Source organism: Podarcis liolepis (genome assembly GCF_965112155.1).
Source record: "Podarcis liolepis genome assembly, chromosome: 12".
NCBI classification, from domain to species: domain Eukaryota; kingdom Metazoa; phylum Chordata; class Lepidosauria; order Squamata; family Lacertidae; genus Podarcis; species Podarcis liolepis.
The window spans coordinates 30,806,894-30,834,354 of record NC_139563.1 but is presented as its reverse complement, the minus strand read 5'-3'; the positions used below and the strand labels follow the sequence as shown (position 1 = coordinate 30,834,354).

Sequence of the window (27,461 nt, the reverse complement as noted above, 5' to 3'; positions counted from 1 at the left end):
CCCCCCCCCGAAAAAACGAGGTGCGTCCTATGGGCCGGTGCGCCCTATAGGACGAAAAATACAGTAATTATGACTATCCTTTGTTGCTATCCCAAAATTCTGTTTTTAAAGACCTTACAGAACTTTAGTTTGCAGGAAGCAAGAAATACCAGCAACTGGAATTAGGGAATGGGAAGCTGTGTTACACCAGGTTAAACTTATTAAACTTATTTAGCCCAGATTTGCCTATGCTAGCTGTCACCATGCAGACAGGAGTCTTTCCAATCTGCTTCTGAAGCTAGTGCCCCAACACTGAGCTCTCATCCTTTCCTATCGTGGTAGCAGTCAGGTAGAATTTGCACCAAAAGGTATGATAAAGGTGGAAAATGCAGAAGAGAGCAAGAGTTTAAAACAACCTGGTATCAATTCTGCCAAATATATGGCTTGTGTCTTGCAGTGAGGAAAACAAGTTATGGCTACAATCCACAAGATGGCAGGCTTGTCAAACTTCCTTTGGATATTTGAGCCGTCCTTTTGAACATAAGCAAAGCTTCGAGTTCACAAAACAAAAAATTCTGACTAGGTAGCCCGAATATGTCAACTTATGCATTTTGCACAAACATTCCACAATCTTTTAGGAACAGTCTTTGCTATGTTCTGGGTCCAGATAAGAATGTAAAGTCATCTATAAGGAGCAGCTCTGGCTAAAATAATAATTTTCATATACTCCCTTATGTTAGGGAGCACCAGGGTGGCATTCGTGGTTCTCCCCCTCCCAACTTTATCTTCACAACAACCCTGTGAGGCAGGCTGGACCTAAGGAACTTCATTGCCAGTAGAGGAGTTGAACTCATTTTGCCCTCGCCCATGTCTGAGCTCTAACCACTACACCGCATTGGCCTCCTGCACGGCACACCACATCTGACTCCCAAAATCAAATATATATTTATTCAAAATTCAGCACAGGCTAGCAAGCTGTTAAGTATACAGTGGCTAAAGTTATCAGTGTTTCAAAATGGCATGCTATCTTTGCTCTTCAAGTGCTGCTGACTTAAGCCAGAAAAGGTAAGAGAAACTGGCTCCTTCTGTGAGAAGGAGAGGAAAGTATTTTAGGGGTAAATTAAAAGGGAGACCACTGGGGAGACCATCTCAGCCAGTCTCATGGGTGGGACGGCTCTGGTCAGGGATGATGGGACTTCATACTCCAAAACATCTGAGGGCACCGTGTTGACTAAGGCTGGGCTTAAGTGTCAGACTAAGGTCACAGAGATGTAAGTCTCCACTAAAGCTCACTGAGTGACTTTACGGTTACTTTCTCTCCCAACCTAAACTAACCTCACAAGGTTGATGTGAGGACAAAACAGAAGGGAGATACCGTACACGTTGCTCTGAGCTCCCTGGGGGAAATGGCAGAGATGCATAAAGACATAAACACATATATTCTAGAGAGGTACCAGCTTTCTCTCTGTACAAATTCAGCACCTAGGCGTTCAGCATGTTGTAGACAAAATGGAAAAACAACAACTGTTTTATTAGTGAACTGGCACAGTTGAGAACACACAGTACTTACAATGCTCTAGCCCACCCAGAGGTCAGATGGATGCAAACAGCAGGGCACTCCAAATGGAGGAGTCGTTTTTGGGAAGCAGCTGTAACTCCGGGTGAGGGTTCACCTCCAAAGAAGGTTGAGGACAGAAGTGAAGATCACACATAAGATTGCTGGATCTAAAACAGAACATGACATGCAGAGAAACCTGATGAAAATCAATGCACGTTTTCCAATGAGATATCACTTTATTGGTGAACTATTTCTGTGCATTAATGCTTGTGCTTGCTTGATTTTTTTGTTTATTTTGCAAAGTGCAAATGGAAATGAAGTATCAGTTGATGGGTGTGTGTGTGTGAGAGCTCCAATTCATTTAGGATCCCTTGTGCCACGCAGCGTTAACTCAAGATACTCAGGCATTCTCTCCCCCCCCCCTTCCCTAAGCATTTCCTGCAGTGTGATAAGACAAGGAATGGGGCCTGTTTCAGAATTTAAAGGCACTGGCTATGATTAGTTTGAAGAAAACTTTCAATGGCGCATTAAAGAAAAATGAAAAGAAGATTAATTCCTGAACCAGTACAAATAAAGATCTAGAGGAAATGCCAGCTGAATTCCACAAGAGGGCAGCAGAGTCCGGCATTTGGAAGAATGTGAAATCAGCCCATTCATTCTCATTGTGTTTTGTTTTACTCTCCCTTCTCCCGCTTCATTATAATTTCGCTGAAAACAATAAATGCAAACAAACACTGTCAAGCGAGCAAACAGCAATATATAAACTGTATTTTGGAAGCACAGAACGGCACCAAGTACCAGACAAGTTAAATGAAATGAGTACATGGTGTAAAAGGGGATAAATGCTAATCCTGGCTGGTGTCCATTAAAGCAATTTTGAATCCTGGATTGTTCAAATGGACGTGAGAAGGTGCTTCATCTTCTGGCTGCCAATGCAGTATTTAAACTGTGTTTTTTTTTAAATGCAAATAACGCAAATTGTCTATAAACAAAATTCTTTTTATCGAAAACTGGGAAGGGCTGTAGCTCAGCAACAAAGAACCTGCCAAGTATGCAGAAGTTCCCACCTTGAATCGCTGATATCTCCACATAGGCCTGGAAGAGACCTCTGTCTGGAACCTTGGTGAGCTGCTTTATGTCAGTGCAAACAGTATGGAGCTAATGACCCAATGATCTGACTCAGTGGCGTAACATGGGTTGCCAGCACCTGGGGCCGCAGAAAGGGTGGGTGGGAGGGAAGCGTACGGAGCATGCATGCACTTTCAACTGCCTAATGGCACCTGTGTCACCCAGAGGAGCGCAGCTACAGAAATAAAGAGTTCTGTTGTCTGGAGAAGTCACTTCCTTGTTGACATGCAGAAGCCGTTTTCAACGGAGACCAGTGATGGAAGCGTACAGCTGTATTAAGGCAGCACCTGGTGCTAAGATTTCATGCCCCTAACCATTTTGCACCAGGAGGAACTGCCCCTGTGCGTGCACACACATCTCCAATGCTATGCTATTGGTCTGACGTTGCATAAGGCATACCCCTCAACTGTCCCGTTTTAAGCAGGACATCCTGGATATTACAGAAGCCGTCCCAGCTTCTGATTGACTCCCGGGATTTCCCATTTTGGCTCCTGCAAGATCACGGCCCTGAGACTCGCATTTTTGGGCACCGTCCTCTCATGCAAGTCACCAGGCTCTTGTGAGATCGTGGCCCCAAAAGATATGCGTCTTGGTTTTCCTCCCAGGCACGTTTGAGGGTATGCATAAGAAAGCTTCCTGTGTTCCTGGCAAAATGTGGGCTAGCCCATGCTCTTGTTAGGTGGACTTGTAGCTGGTTTTACTGGCAGAAAGGAATTCAAGGGTGCCTAAGGAGTGTGACTATAGTCACTGAGCTTTTGTCACTTCAGGCACAACCCACCATTAGTTGGGAAGGAAAAGCCCATGCTGACTCCAAGCAACATGCAAATAATCTGCTGCAAATCGACTCTTAAAAACATTGGATCAAACAATGGCTCTATGCCACTACAAATGATGTGCAGAAAGGTCCTAAGAGGCGAAAGGATAGCCATCTTCAAATGTCTGAAGAGATGAAGGATCACAGAGATGACAGATCAACTCTGCTTTCACTTGCTCCAAAGAGGTAGGACCAAACCAAAGGGTCAAATCACAAGGGAAAGGATTTCAATTCAACATTTAGAAGAACAGTACAGTCATACCTCGGGTTAAAGTTGCTTCAGGTTGAGTGTTTTCGGGTTGCGCTCCGTGGCGACCCAGAAGTAACAGAACACGTCACTTCCAGGTTTTGCCGCTCGCGCATGCGCAGACGCTCAAAATGATGTCATGCGCATGCACAAAAGCGGCGAATCGCGACCCGCACACGCACAGATGCGCAGACGCGGGTTGTGTTCTCTTCAGGATGTGAACGGGGCTCCAGAACAGATCCCGTTCGCTTCCAGAGGACCACTGTACAAGCTGTTCAGCAGTGTTACAGACTAGCCTCAGAAGATGTTGGGCTCTCCTTTGTTGGATGATTTGAAACAGAAGCTGGACGACCAACTTACCAGGGATGCTGTAGGAGGGGATTTCTTATCTCAGTTGGGAGTTGGGGCAGGAAGGCTTTTGAGAGCCTTTCCAAACCTATTATTATATGGGGAGTGGAGAGATGTTTCCTAAACATGCACTTTTAATTTGAACCATGAAATAAAAAGACACTACAATCTTGTTCCTACAGTCATTTCTATTGGCTAAACACCATCACAACAGCCAGTTTCACCCAAATGGATATTCTGAATGCACCCAAAAAGAGCTGGTCAGCAGTGCCACCTTAGTTTCCAGGTGGCAGAGGGATGGATGCCTGAGTACAGTCCCACTAACAATATAAGACAAATAAAAACAGGAAAAGTACCGGTAGTGCTTCTGGGGGAAAGGGCTGAACTTGGCCTCTCTATCTTCCCATGTGCTAGAAGATTCACCACCCTCCTTATGGAAGGCCATTCACATATTTGATCTTCTATCCACCCTTGGGGGGGGGGGTATCTTGTTAGAGCTTTATGACTTCATTCTGCTAAATGCCTAAACCAGCCCCTTTTGGTGCTGCTGAGATAACAATTATGATGCACAGGCACAAGCAAATCTGGCCAAGACATAGCTTGCATGAAGGGGCATCCATGTGGTAAGGGGGAAGCGTGGCTTTGCTACTAGCCCCCACCTCCATTGCTACAAGCATCACCAGCCCTGCTGACATCTCCACATGGTGCTTTCTCTCTTTAGACCTTTTTGAATGTTGTTGGCATCTGTCTGTCTCAAGAGATGGTGCAGGATGCTTCCAGAGGGGAAGTCAAACCCGCTGTGTTGGCAGCAGCAAAATGACCTCCCTGAGATGCAAGCCTGGGCAGCGTGTATGGACGACAAGACCCAGTCCCTCTGGGCCTCATGGTCCAAAGGAAAGCAGAGCAGCAGAGGATTAGGATCAGAGTTTTCCTTCTCCCAGATGGGCTGCCTTCCCAGGATGAGGAGCCCTAGCTGCCCCTCACTTCCCTAACAGCACGTGCAGAAACTGCCTTCTTGGCTGTTGGACCCACAACTGGTCTCGTCCACTCAATCTGCCAGAGTCTCTCTTAACATGCAGGGGGAAGTCACTAAATCACCAAGCGTTTGAGACCTTATTATTCCTACATTTTCTAAGGTATAGAAGGAACCACACCAAGAGAGGGGAAGAGGAGTTTCTATTACAGGCCAGCCATGCCTCCTAAAGAGACAGACCACATGCGTTGCCACCGGCTATGGTGGGGTGGGGTGGGGGAGGGGAGAGAGGCCTGCTCCCCTGAAGCAAACAGGAGAAGCTGTCCACTGCAGACTTCAAGGGCTCTGAATCAGAGTACAGTGGTACCTCTGGTTGTGAATGGGATCCGTTCTGGAGGCCCGTTCACAACCTGAAAAGAACACAACCCGCATCTGCTCACGCACGGGCCACGATTCACTGCTTCTGCGCATGCGCGTGATGTCATTTTGTGTGTCTGCACATGCGCGAGCAGCGAAACCCGGAAGTAACCCTTTCCGGTACTTCTGGGTCGCCTCAGGACGCAACTTGAAAAAGCACAACCTGAAGCAAACGTAACGAGGTATGACTGTACCCATCTGGACCTCAGTGCCATTTTTCCATAAAAAGAGATGCCATAACTCACCATGAACACCTCCCTTTTTGTTTTGTTTTTAAGCCCTGCATCTACTATTTGTCTCGTGGAAAATCCTGAACACTTCATGGCAATTAATTCCCGTTGCTAAATGAAGATCACACACAAATATGCACCTGTGTCATGAGAACATGAGCCACTCAAGACCCAAAGCCATTTTCTACCTATTATGGCAGGAGTGATATAAAAATTGCCTGTCCTAAAACACTAGCAGGGATTTGCTCTGGGCTTATTTGAAAACAAACCTAGATTGGCACCTGAGCAGGTAGCATAAATTTAGTTCCTAAAATCATCAAGAAACGTCAAGTATAAAAATGTAGCTGGTCGGACATGAAAATGTATTGATGTTGTATGGCATGGGGCCAAGTCTTTTGTACCTTTTCCTTGTCAGCAAGTGCCTTCATTTCATTACAGGAAATGTGCTTTTGGAGCACCTTCCTTTATCAGATTTCACTTATAAAGACACCAAGGTTTAAATTCTCTCCATGGTTCCATGCTGAATTTTACAGAGCAGGGAGAATTATGGCCCAGGCATTGCTTTAAAGTCAGTAGGTTGGCTTTCATATTGGGCAGCTTCTGCTCAAAAGCTTCTTTGTGAATCATAAATCAAATGAAGAGCATAATAAAATCACACTTTCTTTAAAAGTAGCTGTACAATACATTTGGCTTTAGGAAGAGGAGGAAAAATCCCCCTCTCCCTCTGCGAAAATGGCTGAAATAAAATACAAATGGTTGATATTTATCCTAAAGTGCCCAGCGCCCATTTTATATGCCGTTATTTCTCTCTTTTACAAATGTATTCACTGTAATGTCCTCATGAGACTGGCATCCTGTTTTTCCAGTAGCTCTTGGTGCTGAAGGAACGCAAAACAGAAGCCCCTGGTTTTGAAATAGGGACACAAATTAAGGCTCGCTGAAGAATGGGGACGTTGAATGACAGCAGTTGCTCAGCTGTGGTGTTTGAAAAAGTGCTAGAAGAGGAAGGTCAAAGATACAATAAAGAGAGAGAGAGAGAGAAAGTGCTTCCAAACAGGCACTATTTGGGGTGGGATTTAGTCACGTACCAGCAAATTCAGGTTGTACTGAATTAAAGTCGATTTGGACTTCTTGTGCAACATGCCTGATTCCCCCAAAATCAGACTTCTTGCAATAAGGAATGGGGGAAATGCACTGGAAAGTGTGCAACAGCACTTGGTTGAATGCCATGGAACCTCCCCGCACATAGATCAGAATGAATTCTTAATAAATAGCTGACGTCATCTAACCTCCCCACAAACTTTGTGCAAAGCAAATCAGGATCCATGTTCAGTAAAGAAGCTGACTTGAAGCAAGCAGATTCTGTGCATTTACACTCATTGTGTTCATCACAGATTACACACACAGCAGATACCCATGAGCTAACTAACATGTCAGGATAGAATACCCTAAAATAAAAAGAAATCTACATGTCTGGGGGCGGGGGAGTGCGCGATAGAATCTGTTTAGCACTACAGGATGAATTCTTCCCCACCACCACCACCTCGCTCTGTGGGGCGGGAATTCCACAACTTAAGAATTGCCACGGAGAATGCCCTCTCCCAGGTGACCACCACCCAAACTTCTGAGGGCAGTGTGAGCACCTTTAATTAAGTCTGAAAGCGAACCAGTGGCCAATGAAGCTGTTTTAGAACAGGGATTATGCAAGTTCTGAAGGCAACCCCAGCTATTAATTTTGGACATTTTGAAGCTTCTGTGTCATCTCCAAGGGCATGTGATAGGCACAATGAAGTGGCTTCACCCATATTTGCTTGGGTTCAGACCAATATTTACACCACCTGTACCCTAGCCACCTATGCTCCTGTTTCATCGCACACCGGTCAGTAGAGTACCAAGGCGAACTTTGTGCTCCACAGCAATGGAGAAGGGGGCACTCATGAGCGATTGCGTCGCTGGCTCTATGCATCTTGCCATTTCATAAGGTGATGACAGCCTCAACAGGAGCCCCCAGCCATGTCTGCCGGCTATGACTGTCTAAGTATGGAGGGGGCGTGAAAGGTGGAAAAAGCGACTGTAAGTATCTGTCTTCCCTCATGTGTACAAAGTGCCCCTGAGACTCTTTGGTGAAGTTGGAAATGCTATTATTAGAGAACTGGAGCACTCGGAAGTGCAATACGAAGTGCCAGATGGCACCGCGAAGTGAGCGGTGTGCGATTTACAGTAAACAAATTAGTTATCTTTGATGGGTCATGGGGAGAACAGAAATGGGCTCCGGCTCAATCAGGGAGTACTCTGGAAAATGTCAAAGAAAGCAAAATAAATAAATAAATGAACAAACGGTAGAATCTTCCCCCATTTAAAAGATGTTGGAAAATGCAGCTAGAGCAACTTAAGTGAAAGCTGTGTGACTTGTAGAGTTTTGCAGCTGGTTGTTCAAGAGCTGTTTGCTGAAAATTCTTCCCCAAATGTAGGAAGTTTCTACCAAAATGGAAGGACTGCCAGTGCTGGTGGAGCTCTTGAAAGCGAAGCATGGTTGTTGTTTTTTTAATGGCACAATTTTTTTGAAGGTAGGATAGTAGTCCGGGATCCACCCCTACATGGTTAGGCTGCCAATGCCTATATGTTCACTAGATTCAGAATACATGGCAAAACATTACACATTGATTTGCAACCTCCCACAATTGCCAGATTAAACCATATCCAGTACCTATTTGTTTCTCTTTAAGAAAAAAGTTCAAGCTCTGCACTGTGGGATAGGAAGCAAACACTCCTTCTGATTTAACCACAATGAAGCAGGGTGAAAATACTTACACCATAAACAAGCTATGCATGCTCCTATACAAAATTACAGGGAAGGAAGCCCACCTAATTTAATCGAGGCTAAGAGATTTATTCCTGGATTATTATCCATAGTACCTTGAAAGTGCCAACACACATTAAGAGGTCCATTATTGCATGGGTGGAAATGTATAGCCCTCTCCACCCAAGCTGTAACATGAATCAGCTGATATTGCTGCATGCCACACAGGTAGTATCGTTCTGCCTGGACACTGAGGTCCAGTGTTGGGGGCCTTCTGGTGGTTCCCTCACTATGAGAAGCCAAGCTACAGGGAACCAGGCAGAGGGCCTTCTCGGTAGTGGCACCCGCCCTGTGGAATGTCCTCCCCCCAGATGTCAAAGAGAAAAATAACTACCAAACTTTTAGAAGGCATCTGAAGGCAGCCCTATTTAGGGAAGCTTTTAATGTTTAATAGGTTATTGTATTTTAGTGTTTTGTTGGAAGCCGCCCAGAGTGGCTGGGGAAACCCAGCCAGATGGGTGGGGTATAAATAATAATAATAATAATAATAATAATAATAATAATAATTATTATTATTAAGAAGAAGAAGAAGAAGAGTTTGGATTTGATATCCCGCCTTTCACTCCCCTTCAGGAGTCTCAAAGCGGCTAACATTCTCCTTTCCCTTCCTCCCCCACAACAAACACTCTGTGAGGTGAGTGGGGCTGAGAGACTTCACAGAAGTGTGACTGGCCCAAGGTCACCCAGCAGCTGCATGTGGAGGAGCGGAGACGCGAACCCGGTTTCCCAGATTACGTGACTACCGCTCTTAACCACTACACCACACTGGCTCTCTGAAGACTTATGGTAGGGATGAGCAATGTGGATACTTCTGATTTCAGCAATGACACACCCTCAGGGAGAATCTACCTATGTTGTCCCTGCTCACAGAAGTTACACCTCACGTCTGGGATACACGGGGGTCTGGCTCCATGCTGTAACCACAATGTCTAATATACCAATCAGGTTTGAATCATGTCTGGAAAAGTAGTGATCGCCTGTGATTCCCCTAGCTGGAGATGCCAGGGCTTGAACCTGGCTCCTTCTACGTGCATAGCAAATGCTGCACCAATGAGCTGCACCTTTTCAGGTAATAGCTGCCCTCACCTCCAATCTCAGACGGGTCAAGTGCTGAGGATGTCCTTGTGGGTTCAGGAGCCCCACACATGCATGCACAACCCCAGAGCTGGAGGTGGGTTGTCAACAAAATTGTTCTTTTCTTACATGAGACCCGATTCAGTGGGCTTCAATTTTTGTACCCCTATTTCTGCTGCTAAATCCAGGTGAATGCATTTAACCGAGGTTCAAGAGTGTAGCTCATAAAACAGATTCTGTGAGTTCTGTTCCCTCTTTACAACCACTGCTTCTAAAAGAAAAATACATTTCTGAATAGACTGTTATCTGAAGTTATCAGACTAATGTATTAGCTTTATTTATAATTGCTGTTCTGTTCCCCAAGGTGCAAGCTACCAAGAGAACCATTAGAGTCACTGATTTATTTATTTTTTTACTTTTGTAGTAGGAACAGCTTTGTAAAAATTACTTTTTAAAAAGAGCAAGCTTAAAGTCTTTTCATTTAATCCACCTAAGTAAAAAAGAAAAGCTGAACTAGGCAGAATAAACATGATTTCTCTGATGTGTCTGGTAAAAGGATTCTCCCGGGTAGAAGCTCCAACTTCTATTTATTTCACTTTATCAGCTCTCCATGCTGCAGAGACCTTGAAGAAATCTTGGGTCCCAGGGAGTTGTCACTCACTGACTCCTATAATCAGCTTCTAACCCATTCTCAGGATCTTGCTTGCTCAGATACCTAGTGATAAGTCTACAGAAACCTGTCTGCTAGAAAGTTCACTTCCTGAAGTTACACCACAAACAACTGCCCTATATAACACCCTAACAGATAAATCCTACAGGTGGGTCACAGAGGGAACTGAAGGCAAAGGAGCCAAAATATCCACAACCCTACAAGGTATATGGGCAGGGCAGAAGGGAGGTTCTTTCTTCCTTTCTTCCTTCCTTCCTTCCTTCCTTCCTTCCTTCCTTCCTTCCTTCCTTCCTTCCTTCCTTCCTTCCTTCCTTCCTTCCTTTCTTTCTTTCTTTCTTTCTTTCTTTCTTTCTTTCTTTCTTTCTTTCTTTCTTTCTTTCTTTCTTTCTTCCTTCCTTCCTTCCTTCCTTCCTTCCTTCCTTCCTTCCTTCCTTCCTTCCTTCCTTCCTTTCTTTCTTTCTTTCTTTTTGTTTCCAAGGCTGGCTGCACTGCTGGGGAATGGTAAGGCTTTGGAACCAAGCATTTCCTGGATCTGTCCCCTTTTTGCCATTACTAGTGTCAAAGCTCTGCCATTTGCCCTTCTTCGTGTGCCTAATCCTCGAGAGGTCTGGAGGGTGGCAACACAGGCCTTCTCTGCAGTGGCTCCCTGTCTGTGGAATCCTCTCCCCAGGGAAGTTCGCCTGCTGCCTTCATTATACACCTTTAGGTGCCAGACAAAAACGTTCCTTTTTAACCAGACCTTTGGTTGATTTGATTGACATCCTATGCCCTTTTAAAATGAGGGGTTTTTTTGAGTGGTGGTTATTGGGTAGTTGTTGGTTTATTATTATTATTATTATTATTATTATTATTATTATTATTATTACTACTACTACTATGCATTTTGTGGTTTTATATTTTGATTGTATTCTGTGAACCGCCCTCAGACCTGCGGATATAGGGTGGTATATAAATAACTAATAATAATAATAATAATAATAATAATAATAATAATAATATGCAAGGTTTGTACTGCAGCTGGGAGAGACCACGTGAAGTTACATTTCTTTTGTGTTTCTCTGCCCTTGGAGAAAGAGAAGCAAAGGAGCATGTGGTCTCTGGGGCCCCCTTCCACAGACTATAGGACTACAGCTTATAAAGACATTTTAACCAACAATGGGCCAACTACTTTGGTTCAGCTTTAAGAACATAAGAAGAGCTTCCTGGATCAGGCCAATGGCCCATTTAGTCCAGCATCTTGTTCTCACAGTGGCTAAGCAGATGCTTGTGGGAACACAAGAGAACTGGTATTCAGAAACCTTACTACCCTGACCATGGAGGCAGAGCATAGCAATCGGGGGCCAATTATACACTTCTGCTCCTCTTGGAGCGTAACCTTGTAAAATGGGGTAACAGCTAACAAACAATGTGGCTGCATGGAATTGCCTTCCTTGCTAAGCATGAAGAATGTTATGAGGAAAAAACCCATTCAGACACTTATTGCAGTCCAGGTGAAAAGAAGAAAATATCAGAATCACTGGACAGTGCTTCTTAGCCAGAGTGCACAGTGGAATTGGAGGCATCCTGAATTGAGCTGGGGTCCCTCAAAGGGATTTGGGATTTGTCAAAGTGGGACCTGTGCAAAGGCTTTAATGTCTCAAAGCTAGGTTGTCACCAACCTTTTTTGGGCCAGTGGGCACACTTGGAATTTTGAGAAAGTGCCCTGGGCACAGAGCAAATCACAAAATGGCTCCCATGGGCATGACACAAAATGGTTGCCATTGGGTGTGGCATAAAACAATATAGCTGCCATGGAGGTATAAGCATAATACAAAATTATAGCATATATAAAAGGGCAGAAAAAGTGAAGTATGCCCCTCCCACATCAGCCACGGAAGTACCACCTGCATCAGCCATGAAGGGAGGGGGATTCTCAGCTCAATGGAACATGAAATATTAGCATCCAATGAAGTTTGAATCAAGCCAGGACAAATAGGAACTGATCAGCCAGAGCAAACTATCATCTTTTTGATAGGATGTTACTGTGACTTTTTGTGGGTGTCACATGAGGTTCTGGCAAGTCCATTCTACTTGTAACCAAAGGGAAATACTTTTACCTGGAAAGTAAATTCCTTTTAGTTCTTCCCACTTCAAAATAAACTTTAAAGTTGCCTGGCACAGAGGGCCCTGTGGACCCACTTGTTTACAGCTTGGATTATTCCTTACCTAGGGACACCTCTTTCGCACCTGCAGTTCACAGATCAATTGCACACAAGTGGCATGAGGATGTTAAATGATTCCTATTACACTCACCCTAAAATGCTAAAAGCTGACCCTGTGGGGAAACCACTGAAGCCATCCTTCTAAAATTTGGCAGGATTCATTCCCTCAGAAAGAGTGACCTTGCCTGAAAATGTTGCCCAATTCTGCCCAATATATTTTTTTTTTAAGTTAAATGAATTTGGCACAAAAGACCCCTGGACCTATTTGCCTGTAATTTGGCAAGCTTTAACTACCAGGGTGGTGAAGGGGGTGGGGGTGGGATCCTGGTACACCTGCAGATGTCAACCACTTCTGAGTATAGCTGTTCTTTGCTTTTCCAGTAGTGAATAGGGGAGGAATGAAGTGGACTCACATGGACTCTGAGACAAATCAGACACCTAGCAAAGGAACCTTGGGGTTGATGCACACCGCTCATTCTTACCATTGAACAATGCACATTGAAGAACAAGGCATGAACTAACATTTTACCTTATTCTAAATTCTGGTCACTTCCCAAATACTGTTGAATTCTCGCTACTGAAGTATGGCGGTATCTGAGTTGCCAAATTGCTTCAGCGTGCAATACCAAGTTCCTGTCTGAGCCTCCCGAAATCAATATTTAGATGTAAAGGAGTTTCTTAGCCTTCTTCAAATGATTTGATAACATAAATTTGTTCCTTGTGACTGCAGAACCTTTTTTTTATTTTAAAAAAGAAATCCCTCTTTGCATTTCAAACCTCTGTGCCTCTAGTATCTGTTTAAACTCTTTCCCCTTCTTTATTAACTCATCAAAGCTAAAATGCCATTAAAGAGAGACATCGTCTGTCCTTCATAAGACAAATGTTAAATACTCTTAGCTCTTCTCAGAATCATCCCTTTAAACAGCATAACTATGATCTCTAATATCTCTCAGCCAGATGTTTCCCAGTTGGAGAGTAAGGTTTTGATGCAGAGTTTCATGCTCTTAATCAATCTTTAAAGAAGCTTCTGGAGCTTCCAGGATGCTGTGAATTATATTTCTACTAATTCCGAGACTGCATTCTTCCCCTGACTTCATTATCTGCACACAAAGAGCATCATTTTCTAAATGCTCTGAATTCATTAGGCTTGCTTGTGTTTTGAGGAAGACTGCGATCATGGCTCGCAAAGCAGGCAACTGGTTTTGTTTTCTTTTTTTGTCTGCAGTTGGCATGAATAATTCCAATCAATGTTTTCCTTTTGCAAGACCATAATTGTTCTCATGCTACATTTTCAAAGTTCGTGACTAGATTCCTGCAAATTAAATTCATTTCTGAAGAGGTTAAAAACAAAGAAAATGAAGAACATTGTCTTTCTAAGGATAAATCCAGATGTGATTTCCTAGATGATCTAAGGCTTCAAAATGAAATGACTTCCCCATTCGCTTGCATGAATGGTGAGACGGTTCGACATGGGCAAAGAAATTCAGGCAGGGATCATCCTGCTCTTTGGAAGTGAATAGGGTGCCCTGAATGCAGAGGAGTTCTCTGCTCACATGGGATTCTGGATTGCAGCAACTAAAGGTTAACTCACTTCTAGAATCTTGTCCTAGAAAGCTCTTGACCTTGACACAAGTATTGTTGTCCTCACCTTTTAAAAGCCAATGTCTTTGCAATTGAAAAGTAATAAATCAGCCTTTAGAATTTGTTTTAGAAGCAAAGAAAAAAATCATCTGCTTTTGTGAACTAGGAATACTGAACTGAACTGTCTTGCCAAGATTACCTGAAAGCTAGACAAGCAGGGAATGCAACAGAGCAGGTGATCACACCAATTCATCTCTTTTACCTTCCCTGGATCACAATCACTGTTTCCACTAATGACTCTGAATACAAAAGTATCAATTTCCACCTCATTTTTTTATTAGAATACTTCTCAACCCTATATTATACCTTTATTTGTAAAGTCAAAAATATATTAAATAAGTACAGAAACATGAGTTTTGTCTTTCCAGTATTCAATAAGACACTATTAGTTTTCTATAACTAGTTGTTCAGCTCATACATAACTAATCAATTGAGCAAATACTGGGGTGAACAGCTGCTTTGTGCTGCAGCCAAACAATAAAGCAAATCAGGGTGATTTGTGATTGGGTTTATCCACACCTGAGACAAACCGTGATGTCAAGAACACATCCTGAGTTGGATCAGGGCCTCCTCAAAGCCTCATGCTGCTTTATCTCTTGGAAAGCTACTTTTCTGTTCACCATATCACTATGCTTTTTCCTGTGCCACTACAGTGGTACCTCAGGTTAAGTATTTAATTCATTCCGGAGGTCCGTTCTTAACCTGAAACTGTTTTTAACCTGAAGCACCACTTTAGCTAATGGGGCCTCCCGCTGCTGCCGCGCCGCAGGAGCATGATTTCTGTTCTTATCCTGAAGCAAAGTTCTTAACCTGAGGTACTATTTCAGGGTTTGCGGAGTCTGTAACCTGAAGCGTATGTAACCTGAAGCATATGTAACCTGAGGTACCACTGTATGCTTTTCTCAGTCTATGGGCTTTGCAAGAACTGAGCCTGTCCCAAACGCTGCCTGCAAAGCACTGAAGAGCTTTGGGTTGCTTTCAAATTTATTAAAGAACAACAAAGGATTTTTTTTTAGTCAAAAGTTTCATTTAACTTTTTAAAAAAATGTCAATTGCTCTTCAGGAGCTCTTCAGAAGTCTGCAGGCAGCATTTGGGACAAGCTCATTCTACAGTGCTATTGAAGGATGTCTAAGGTGGCTGGGGTGATGATGCTAATTAAAAAAAAATAATGTACAAGAATACAAACCACTCAGCCACCTCTCAGTTATTTCTTCAATTTCACAAGGATTTGAACCTCCAATTGCATTAATGAATTCAACAGCAATCAACAGAAACATCATTATTACTCTAGATTCAGTTAGGTAGCCATGTTGTTTTGACGCAGTCGCAGTAATAATAATAATAAAAATTGTCCAGTAGCACCTTATAGACCAACTAAGTTTGTTCTGGTATAAGCTTTCGTGTGCATGCACATTTCTTCAGATACAGTCATATGGTTATAACTGTAAACTCCCTATACAGAAGTTCCTTTTTTCTTCCAAATTATTGACCCCAGTATGATTTTAGCTTATACAGTGGTACCTCAGGTTAAGTACTTAATTCATTCCGGAGGTCTGTACTTAACCTGAAACTGTTCTTAACTTGAAGCACCACTTTAGCTAATGGGGCCTCCTGCTGCTGCCGCACCACCAGAGCACGATTTCTGTTCTCATCCTGAAGCAAAGTGCTTAACCTGAAGCACTATTTCTGGGCTAACAGAGTCTGTAACCTGAAGCGTATGTAACCTGAAGCGTATGTAACCCGAGGTACCACTGTATAACAGATTAACTTTTCTGTGGATTGCCTTGATGCATGTTTTCAATCTGAAAAATGCCCAGGTTGCCCAACAACGGGTTGGTTGCTCTGTACTTTCTCATAGCTCTTTGCAATATATCAAGTGTTCAGCCAGGATTAAAATGTCAGTTGCATAGAGAGACTGAACACTGGGGCGCCTTAAGTATTCTGCAGGGTTGTTTACTGAAACCATCTGAAAGGGGATATATTTCTTATTTAATTGCATGTGTCTCATCCAGCATCTCAAACAGCAAGAGCAGGATATCTTTACATGGCACAAGTGTCCTTGTAATTTTTGAGAAGTGACTCAATGTGTCATCTGGTGTGACCTGTTTAATTCACCTCCCTCTCCACTTCTCCATTTCACCCTTCCTTCCTTCCTTCCCTCTATTCAGCCTTTTTCTTTGTATTATTCCTCACAGTTATTTTCTCCCCCTGCTCCACTATTTAGTGCCTCCTTTCTCCTCCATTTCCAGTTTGGCACTGCTGGAAGTGCTATGTTAAAGTGCTCTCAATTCTCCAACTGTGAAATGAGCGTCTTAGCAACCTTCCTTACATGGTCAACCCAAGAATTAAAAGAGGCATTTCCCAGACAGTTCATTTTTGCTATGGTATTGCACTGCAATTCTCATATGCAGTTGATCTCCTGGCTATGCAGATTTCCCCAGTTAGGAAACTGTAGCTTCACATCCCTTGTTGTGTTAAATGATTGAGGAAAGCGCTATTTGCCTACCACATGAACACAATGTATTCATGACTGCAAGTGGATGGTGACTTAGGTATCACCAGCAACCATTATTTGGTGTCTGTGACTATCATGAGTGACCAATGACACAACCCTCCACCCCAAAGTATTCAATTATCCATGGCATTTATGGATAAGGAGCCCCGGGGCGGAAAACAGGTACACAATTTAAAAGCAAAAGCTGTTAAGTTGTGGGTGAACATATCAGACGACACAGTGATTCTTCACACAGCTCTTGTTCATTCACAGACCAGAACAGAACTGAACTGAAGGGTTCAGCCAGCCTGCTTATAGAGCTCCACTAGAACGCAACAGTAACCATTTTCTGTAACTATACAATCACTGAACGTCACTTTCGATCCCTTATTTGCATATGTGGACCTGAACTATCTACAGTATCCCCCTGCTGGCCCAGGGTGAGAACTTCAGTACATAACAAAAGCAAAACAAAAAACGTTCTGAAACAGTGAAAACATTCTAAAAACAATTGCAATTAAAACCATTCTCTTATCCAATGATCTCAGAGTTGCCAGAGGAGAGAGAAATGAAGAGTGGGATAAATGAGAGAAAGGGAAAATGTGCATATATTTGTTTATTTTTTAACAGTTTTATTTTTACTGCTGTAAAACCAATTGCAAAAGGCTGATTTCTCACCCGCCATTCCACAGTAGGCAACAAGCACACATTTAGTGCTTTAAATGCCGCCCCGAAGGAGGACCAACACCAACAAGACCCAATACATTTTGCTTCTGAAGAAAGAGAAGCAAATACCTCTCCCTGCCCCGCCCCCCAGAAAGAGTCAAGGTGCAGAGTATCCAAATCTATCTTGTTTAGGCACCTGAGACAGAAGATCCTACATGTACCCCCACTCCTTCTTTGCAGGAAATGTACAATAATAATAAAAATCAGCAATTTGCTACCTTTTCTCAACACCCAAACCAGAGGAAGCTGCCTCATTCTGCCTAATATTAGGGCCAGTGACAATCCCATCTTTCCCTTTCAAGCCATCATGAACCATGGTTTTCATTGACTGTGTGCACTTAAGCCATCCAAAGCAGCAACACACATATCTTTGTGTGGAGGCAATTCTCTGAGCCTTCAAGAACTGCACTATCAACTGTAGTGCATGCATGAACCGGCCTCAAGCTTTGATAAGCAGAGATGGGGGAGAAATTCAGTTCAATTCACATTTTGCGAATTTGCACTTCCTGAAAGAAAACGCAACCATCCTTTCAATTTCACACTTCTGTTTATTTTGTGATGGAGTCCTTCTACCAAAAATGTGTACATAAATGCATATATTGGATCAAGGTGTGTTAAAAATGCAAATGCTCATGAAAATATATTTTAAATATGCATTATGTTAGGTGATTTTTGGCAATGCTGCATAGGAAAACATATATTAAAGCAGACAAGCACGCTAAAAGCCTGACCAATTTTTCTGAGAACTTTAAAAAACCCTCACAGACTGAGGGAGAAATGTGCTGAACTAAATTTAAGTTTGGAAAATTGAGAAATGGAAACTGACAGATTCATCTGTTCCAATCTGAAAGGAGAAAGTTTCCAACCTGCAGGGTGATTCTCTTGCTGTAGAAATTAGAAGTGACCCTCTCCATCTCTTCCATTCCCTGCTGCTGTGCAATTTTTTTTAGAGGAATCCTATTTCCCGTGGTTTACCAACTTGGTTCATTTGTGTACATGCTAGCATATTACAACCCCTGAGAAATAGCATACTTTGAATGCCTTATCAACAGATGATAGATCTTCCATGAAAAAGTAAATCTTGTAGGTTGATTACACTGACCTAACAGTTCCCCTAATCTTAATTCTTGCATAAAAACGTAATTTTGCAAGATAGATCCTGCTGGGCCTTAATGAAGGCACATAATTTATTTAAGCTTTTTTTAAAAAAAAAAAATCCTCAGTCGTGCATAAAGGCATGAAGTGGAAATCTGAGCATTATTAAAATGATTCCATAAGCTAAGACTGCCTACCGCAGAGTTTGAGCTAAACACAGCAATGAGTGATGAGATTCAGTGGGTGGGCAACCACAATTGTCTTTTGAATTAAGTGGGGGGTGGGATCAAGGAGGAAGAAGAGATAAAAAGGTGTCAGGTTAACAATCATGCAATTATGTGTGTGTTGAAGAAATCAGAAGTGGAATTACATCAATGTGCAATTTACTAAGAGATTTATTTCCTTTTTCAAAAGAGCATTTAGCAAATGTTTGATTTGTGCACTTGTGTCTTTAAAAACTCTAGTGTTCCACTTTATACACAACAATGTACACATACCACCTTGACCAAAGGACACTCAGCGGTTTTAACCTGATTATTACACAGGCACACAGCCACTGTGCTTCAGATAAAAGCACCCAGAACTTCACTGCCAAGCTTAACCCAGAATTCTTTGCTGGACTATTGTGGCTCAGCAAGGAAGGCAAAGGTAACAGCAAAGAAATTGCAGCAAGGTGTAAATGAATACATCTTACATGGGCAGCCCTGGTTCTCGACATGGCGAGTGTGCAAGTTATGGGGCTGGAAATGCCTTATCCCAAGTAAGAGGTTTTGCTTAGCTAACTGATCAGTGCATATAAAAATAAATAAACTGTGCTCCTCCATCACCTGTATTTCGGACCTTTCTCTTCACAATCTTCTGAAGTACTTTACAGCAGTTATTGAAATTAGTGGTGGACTAACTCCTCTCAGCTCAGTGAGGGATTGTGTTCAAATTTTCCAAAACAGTTAGACAATTTCTTTTTTCTCCCCGCCCCCAAACCCAATTCCAAATTGGGAAATGCCTTCACTCTCCTAGCGATGTCATCAGGACTGCAAAGGGGTCCAAAATCATTCGCTTCTCCCAAGCCCAAATCCCCCAGTTTCTCAGTAATTGCCCCCCATCAGTGCAACATCAATGCCACCCTACATCAGCCACTGACAGAGAAACAATCTTTGCACCTTTTTCAGAAAAGAGAGAGAACGTGTGTCTAGTCCTGGCATCCAGTGAAGTATGGGAATATTTTTGGGGCCACAATCCATATAGGAGAGGCTGGACCAGTGCAAACAGAAACTGACCAGGATGAGCAAAGTCTCCTGTGCATTGTGGATTTTTGAGGGGCTATTTATTGAGACCTTTTGTGAGCACCATAAGAGGTACTGCAGACACACTGGTGCCCCCAGGTGTCATGTTGGAAACCCTTGTATAACTGTTCAGCCAATAGAATGAGTGAGTGAGTGTTTTCATGGTTGGGGGGTGGGTTCAGGGAGATTTGCAGACAACGATCAGTTTCAAGTCTACTTTAAGGTTTCATAAACTTTCAAAGTTAAGGTTATTATATAATGTTTTTTAACCAAACTGAGATCCTTGCATCCTCATAAAGTTACCCATTCCCAAGTTTTAAAAAGTCATGATAATTATGATTCACTTGTTAGAGAGATCAAATATTTTAATTTCTTCTGCAGAGGCTATCCTTAGCAAAAGGTCCTGGCAGACCAATTTAGTTTAAAAGCCTTGTATGGAGGGCAAGGAAGAGGTTATTAAAAGATGCATAGACTAATACAGGACTCAATAAGTCTCGCTTTTCCCCAAAAAAACAAAGGAAGCCCATTACATTTGACCTTTCATCTTTTGAAATGATTAATCTTTACAGCAAAATTTTTCCTTAATCAGCTCTTTAATGCTAATCACAGAAAATGACTCCCCAACTTTTAGAAGCTTAATTTGGAACAATTCCTGCTTCCAATACCTCTTTGAAACACAGTCTTAAAAAGCGCAGTTCATTTCTGCTGGGGACATACTTCTAGAAGGTCAAAAAATAAAACTTGTGCTATTTCTACTCACCTTATATTAGAAGATGTATCAAACTACCCATGAACACTCATACGATATATCATTGAACATGAATGGATCCAGTGACCTGTAGAGGACAAGGTTATTGAGCAACCTATTAGACATGCTGACAAAAATACAATATTTGGGTCATATTATACAACATAAAAACAATTACTTTAAAATGTTTCACTGGGATAGTTTAAAGATACAGCTCACAAAAACAAATTAACTTAGAAGAGAAGACCTCTTTATGCATTACATTTAGAGGTGACACAATTGGGTATAGGCACCAAATAAGGCAACCAAAATAAGCACCTGTAAGTTAATTAGAATTGTGCACTCCTTTACGTCTTAAAATATTACTTTAAGTGTTTTAGTTCAAAAGTATGCCAAGCTGTCTTAGGCATGCTTTGGGGCCTGGGCATGCCCAGTTTTGATTTTGGGTGTTTTTTAAATATAATAATAATAATAATAATAATAATAATAATAATAATAATAATAATATATTATAGACATTCCTATAAATTAACAATCGTCATGTCTCCATTCACCATACACTTTATACAAGCAGGTATCATAAAGTCAATTGTTTCATCGATATTACGTTCTGTCTACCTGAACAGATACAATATCCTTACGGTTTTTAGCTCTTACAATTTTTAGCTCTTATTTTCTGATAACAGAATATTCATTTTTAAACCTTGCAGGACTGGATAAATTTCTTCCAATGTTCCATAGCAAATTGTTTTATTTTTATGCCCCTCCTAAAAAATCTTGGGTGTGTGAAATATTGTACTTCGTTATTCTATGCCACACCCTGTTTCTCCATTTTCTCTATGTCAGCAGTTCTCTCCCCACCCTCACACCAGTTTTTGGCCATTGAAACATTGGCACAGGCAGGAATCAAGAGGCGAGGGGAGATAGCTCCATCATGCAAGCACTGCGTTGAATTCTTCACCATATATTTGCTTGGGCCACTACACAGTATATAAGCAAGCATTCCTAAAAAGAAAAACAACCAGTTTTTCTACGTTTGCACATATAAACCTCATATAACAGATTTTATTACAATCTGGTATGTTGTATACTGCCTTGATATCCTTTTATGAAATTGTGGATGATAAATACAACACACTCGTCGCAGGGCCAGCCCTACCATTCGGCACAGTGAGTCTGCTTCCTTAGGCAGCTTATTTGGGATGTAATGAAAGGGCAGCAAATTACTAGACATCTGTCACTGCATGTTTACTGCCAGGGAAAGGTACCTGTGAGATTTTCTGCCTAAAGTGGCAAAATAACTCGACCAACCAGGAGTGCTTTGTAGCTTGACATGGAGGGGTGAGGGTGGTGTTATCTACTGCTCTGCCTCAGGTAGGAACATGTTTTGTGGTGGCCCTATACAGCTGTATGCATGCTCCATCATCCCTGACCACTGGTCCTGCTAGCTAGGGATAATGGGACTGGTAGTCCAAAAACAACTGGAGACCCATGTGTGGGAAACTCAGTGCCAAGGGAATCCAGTCAATGTTTTATGTGCTCCAGTTCACCAATAGTTTGAGCCCAGGATCTACATAAAGCTCAGGAGCTCTGGAAGCTCTGGAAAAGGTGTACCTATGGGTTGGAGAAATGGGAGCATACAAAAATCACCTGTCAGGCATTGGAAGTCCTCCTGTGACACTTGGATCACACACACACCACCCTTGGCTCAGCACACCAGTACCTGCTTTGCCAGAAGAAATCCACCAGGATCTCTACCAGGAAAAGCTGCTGCTTCTGCAGGAAGGAACAGAAGTGGGTAGAGAGGTACAGAGCAGCTACAAGGAGGGGCATTTCTTCTGTCCAGGAAGGGGCACTGATACAGCTCGTTGCCAAAGGCGCAAGGGACCTTAGATATGCCTCGTGCTCAGGAGACTGTGCACTGAGGCAGGTGAGGAGATCTATTTCTGACCAACTTTTCTTATGCCTAACACGTGTTCAGGTTTGTCCTATGAAAGATGGGTTGGTCACCAACCTTCGTGTAATTAGTACACGTAGGAGCCAACTCTCCCCTCCACCCCAATAAATTATTTGAGGGTGCCTGCCCTGCCCAAAGTTGATGAACGTTGCCATTCAAGTGGGGTGTGTATGTTTATGCATCTTGTGGTTGATTATGCAGGGTGGGGCTTACCTGCCCCCTCTCCCAATATTTTATTCAAGTTGGCACCCCTGACAGTACAGAAAAATAACCTACAGAAATTAACTGTGGCCTGGTTTATATGCCTTTAGGAAGGAAATGGCTTCTGTGTGGTAGATCCTGCTTCAGCATTCTGTGCTTTTCTTAACCCATCACAGCAGCTCCCCCTTTCCCCGCTGCATACCATTCTGCAAATGTGCACAGAGTGGCAGCCTAATAAAAGTGTGCTGTGCAATTTTCAAATTCTCTCTCCATATGTGTCTCCCCCCACTCGTCTCCCTCCCATTTATTTCCCTTTTGTGCGTTCCTTTATAGTCTCATTTTTTGTTCTGGAAAACTTTAGACTTCAGTTAAGATAAGCTTCACGGAAATGGTAACAGTAATTAGCACATACAAGGGCAAGTTCCTTGGGGGATTTCGAAATAAGAACTTTCCCTACCGAGATAAATAGTGGCAACGTGGAAATCAAAATGTTTTGGTAGCACTTGATAGAACCACAAAGACTCTCCAGTGAATTTTATCACATGGCTATGGACGCCTGTTCAGTGCTCCGCATAATAAAGAAATGTCTAATGTCAAAACAATTGCCTCAGAAACCTAAGATAAGTCTTTATGAAAAGTGCGAAATCTTAACACAAAAGAAAGGCCTGCTGTTTCTCCAACTGCCTAAACAAATTGAAATAGGCAAGTTTTTAAAAATATAATCTCTCTCTCTGATAACTTAATTTCTTAAATGGGGCCCTATATGAGTGCTCTTGAGCAACAGTGGGGGGGGGGGAAACAAGGAGTGTCAGATAACAGTCTGTGTATTTATTGTTTCAGTTCTTTGCCTTTTAACTATTACAGTGTTCCATTTCTCTTTCAATCATTTTAGGAACAGTTTAAGTACTGCTTGCCCTCCTCTATCATGGCAGTGACCCTATTATTCTATTATATAATGCAGCGCAGGGTAATAAAAGAGACACCCACAATCATTAATGCACGCCAATACGTTCTCCCTTTAATCTTCCAGCATCTCTTTGCCTCTGTATGCGTAATTAGTACACGGAGATAAACTGCTTTTCAGCTATGTTTGATTTATTCAGTGTGGTGTAATTATAAATAAATTGAATCAACGAATACTGAATAAATCAGTTTCTGCCGAGAGAAAATTGAAACCGGTGGCCTTTCGCACAACGGAATCACTCTCTTGTTTGTCCTTTGATAGCTGTTAAAATTTCACTCTGTAAATATTTCTTTGTAAATTAGCTGACAATATGGAAATGCTCTTTATTCTCTGCGAAGTATACACAAATTGTTGTGCCTCCCCCCCCCCCGATATGCACATAGTTAGCAAACATAAATAACTGCAAAATAAGCCGTTTTGGGGGGTTGCTGCTGCTGTGCCAAATAGAATTAATTGTGATATTCTTTAGAATTGTATCTGCGGAAGGGCCCAATATAATTTGCTTATAGTACAGGAAATACAAAGTGAGGGCATTGCAAAGTACGTTATCTTCCTTAAATACCACCCTATTAAAAAGCACGGGACTGGTCAGAATGTTTCCATATATGATTTATAAGTACAAGCTGCAACCATGACCCAATATGGGCAGTGTCTGATTTCTAGAAAAAGACATGCAGAGGGTTAAATCTGTTGGGAGGTCACAGTACCTTTCAGTGCGTTAACCCTTTTCTCCCAACCCCTACCACCATATCAGAGGGATGGGGAACGTGTGGTCCTCCAGGGCTTGTTGCTCTACAACAGGCACCCCCAACCTTTCGCCCTCCAGATGTTTTGGCCAACAACTCCCATGATCCCTAGCTAACAGGACCAGTGGTCAGGGATGATGGGAATTATAGTCCATAACATCCGGAGGGCCAAAGGTTGGGGATGCCTTCTCTACAACCACCCCAACATTCATTGTTGACTGTGGCTGATGGATGCTGGAGTCCTACAACATCTTGGAGGGTCACAGACCCACTCATCACTCTGTAAACAGCTACTCCGTATTTAAGGGGAGAAATGTACCTGCTTAAGGGCACTTTCATTGGTCCCCACATTGCGTTATGTCCCAGTGTTAAGACCTGGAACTGAAAACAGTAGCCAGAGCAAGCCTTGCCACAAAATTAAATGCTGAGCACTTGGACGTTGGACTTAGGCCTGGACGATCTGCATTTAAATCACAACTAAGAACATAAGGAGAAGCTGTTGGCTCTGGCCAAGGGCCCCCTCCAGTAGAGTATCCTGTTCCCAACTATATGAACATGGGAAGCTGACAAGCAGAAACAGCCCTCTTCCCACTTGTGATTCCCAGCAACTGGTATAGTAGTAGTAGTAGTAGTAGCAGTAGTTGTTGTTATTATTTTATTTATACCCTGCCCACTCTGGGTCATTCAGAGACATACTGCCTCTGACAGTGGCAGTAGAATGAGAGTGGCCATGTGCTGTTCTCGTTTACAGAAGACAGCCATCTATTTGAAGGTGATGACAAAGGGCAGTAGTTCAGTAGTAGGGCATCTACTTTTTGCATGCAAAAAGTCCCAGATTCAACCCTTGGCATCTACAAGTAGGACTGGCCAACAGTCCTGCCTAAAATCCTGGCAAACCACCGCCAACCAGTGTAGACAAAACTGACTTTGATGGACCAAGAGAACGGATTCTTTTCGTCTTGCGAGGCACCACTGTATGTAGGGCTACCTCTGAAGATGGTTTGGAAACTTCAGCTAGTGCAGAATTCAGCGGCCAGGTTACTCACTGGAGTATGACGGTTTGAGCATATTATACTGATCCTGGTCCAACTGCACTGGCTACTAATTAGTTTCTGGGCCCAATTCAAAGTGCTGGTTTTTACCTATAAAGCCTTAAATGGCTCAGGACCGCAATACCTCAAGGACTGCCTCTATCCATATGAACCTACCCAGACCCTGGGATCATCTTCTGAGGCCCTTCTTCGTGTGCCCCCTCCTCAAGAGCTACAGAGGATGGCAACACGAGAACAGACCTTTTCTGCAGTGGCTCCCCATCTGTGGAATGCTTTCCCCAGGAAAGTTCACCTGGGGCCTTCATTATACACCTTTAGGCACCAGGCTAAAACGTTCCTTTTTAACCAGGCTTGGTTGATTTGATTGACATCCTATGCCCTTTAGAAATGGGGATCTTTTATTGGGTTGTTGTTTTTATTTTGATTATATATTTGGTGGTTTTATATTTTGATTTTGTTCTGTGAACTGCCCTGAGACCTCTGGTTATAGAGCAGTAACAACTTGTTCACTATCTTCCCCAGTATGGTGAGATGTGCTGTATTTCTACATACAGTAATTATTTCTAAATTTGCATCTATACATAAAACTTACCACATGTAAACTTGCGAACCTGTGCCCTGTTCTCTGTGACACATTTCTTCCCTTTCTTGGGTGATGTGTATGTGGCCACTCAAGTCACAGCTGAATTGTGTGATCAGTCATCCGGAGTAGCCGCGTCATTCAATCATGCATTTAAATGCATGTCCCATTGCACCCACAATGAAATCCCACCACCAAATGCCTCTCACTTGAGCTTTGCAGTGGTGCATTACCACCAACATGCATGCACAGTGCTTGAATTACAGGGAGAAAGGTAGGGGCCTCCTCAAATGAAAGTTGCAAGCCCCAGTTTCTGACTCCCCAGGATTTTTAGCCTTGAAGTCATGTCCCCTGCAATAGCTAAAGGGACCCTAGCAAGCATAAGAGGGACTCCCCTCTGGCAACCCTGTAATTTGAGCACTTTGTATGTATGGTAGGGCAGGAAGCGGCAAGTGCACATCAGAGCCCAGTCGCACCAGCGCAACATCCTGATCAGAGACTTTTTCTCAGCCAATTACTTGCCTGACAGATTGTACAGCCTTTAGCAACCAAGGGTGCACCTCTCGTTGGCATGCCTCCAACTTTCAGGAATGCAGCTGTAATTTTCCCAGGCATAATGACTCGCATTTAGATCAGGAAGCAAGGGAAATGGATGGCACAATTTAATTTAAATATCGAAAATAAAGTTTGAATCCTCTGATGCCTCCACCCCCCACCCACCCACCCACAAGGACGCCAATGTCCTTCCTCATTGAGATTAAAGAGGCGCTTTGCTGGCTAAAGCCAGCGGAAAGACACATGACCCCCACAATTCCTCAGAACTGCTCTGCCTTGGCGATACACTTGCAGCGTGGCAATAAATCTGCCAGCTTACGAGGCACAGACACGGCATAATTTACAAAGGCAAAACAAGATAGCTGTGTAATAATCCGTCACTGGAATGGGGCCTGGTGCTTTGCCATACCAGGGCAGGTCACTCCTTGATGAGTGCTCCGCCGTGCCGGTTTTGCAGCAGGCCGTTCTTTTTTAAAATAAATAAATAAAGTTGCCAGTTGTAAGTTATCTCATTTGTGGCCTCTCTTTTCCCTCACAGCCACTTCTATTACCCGGCCTGGCATAAATCACCTTGCTCTGGACACAAGGGTAAGGATATGGAGCCTTCCTCCTCATGAGGTAATCAATACCACTCCAAAGATAAGCTAGCCATCGAAAGGTGGCAGGGAAGTGTCAGCTCCCCCCCCCCCGCCTCAGGAGCTCTGCATATGTTGCCAAGGCAGTCCACTTTATTGCAGTTTACCTGACCCGGGAAGAGAAAGAAACAGCGCAGAGCCTGCTGACAAGAGTCTGAGAGGCTACAAAGTGAGGGTTGCCACAGAAAACACCTTCTGCAGCTGCCTTTACCATTTTACACAAGCAAGCTGCATGGTGTGTGTTTTTTATTTGTGAGGCTGTGTGCCTCTGGCTGTGTACACAC

General features: G+C 42.9%; 1 long non-coding RNA gene across 1 annotated transcript; it reads right to left on the bottom strand.

The window, feature by feature from the left end:
• Positions 1-1,554: 1,554 nt before the first annotated feature.
• On the bottom strand, positions 1,555-26,616 carry LOC310690079. The gene is made up of 3 exons (XR_014517874.1): positions 26,510-26,616; positions 20,500-20,575; positions 1,555-1,704 (listed from the first exon to the last, which is right to left on the bottom strand). It is a non-coding gene; the product is annotated as an uncharacterized lncRNA (long non-coding RNA).
• Between the last annotated feature and the right edge of the window lie 845 nt (positions 26,617-27,461).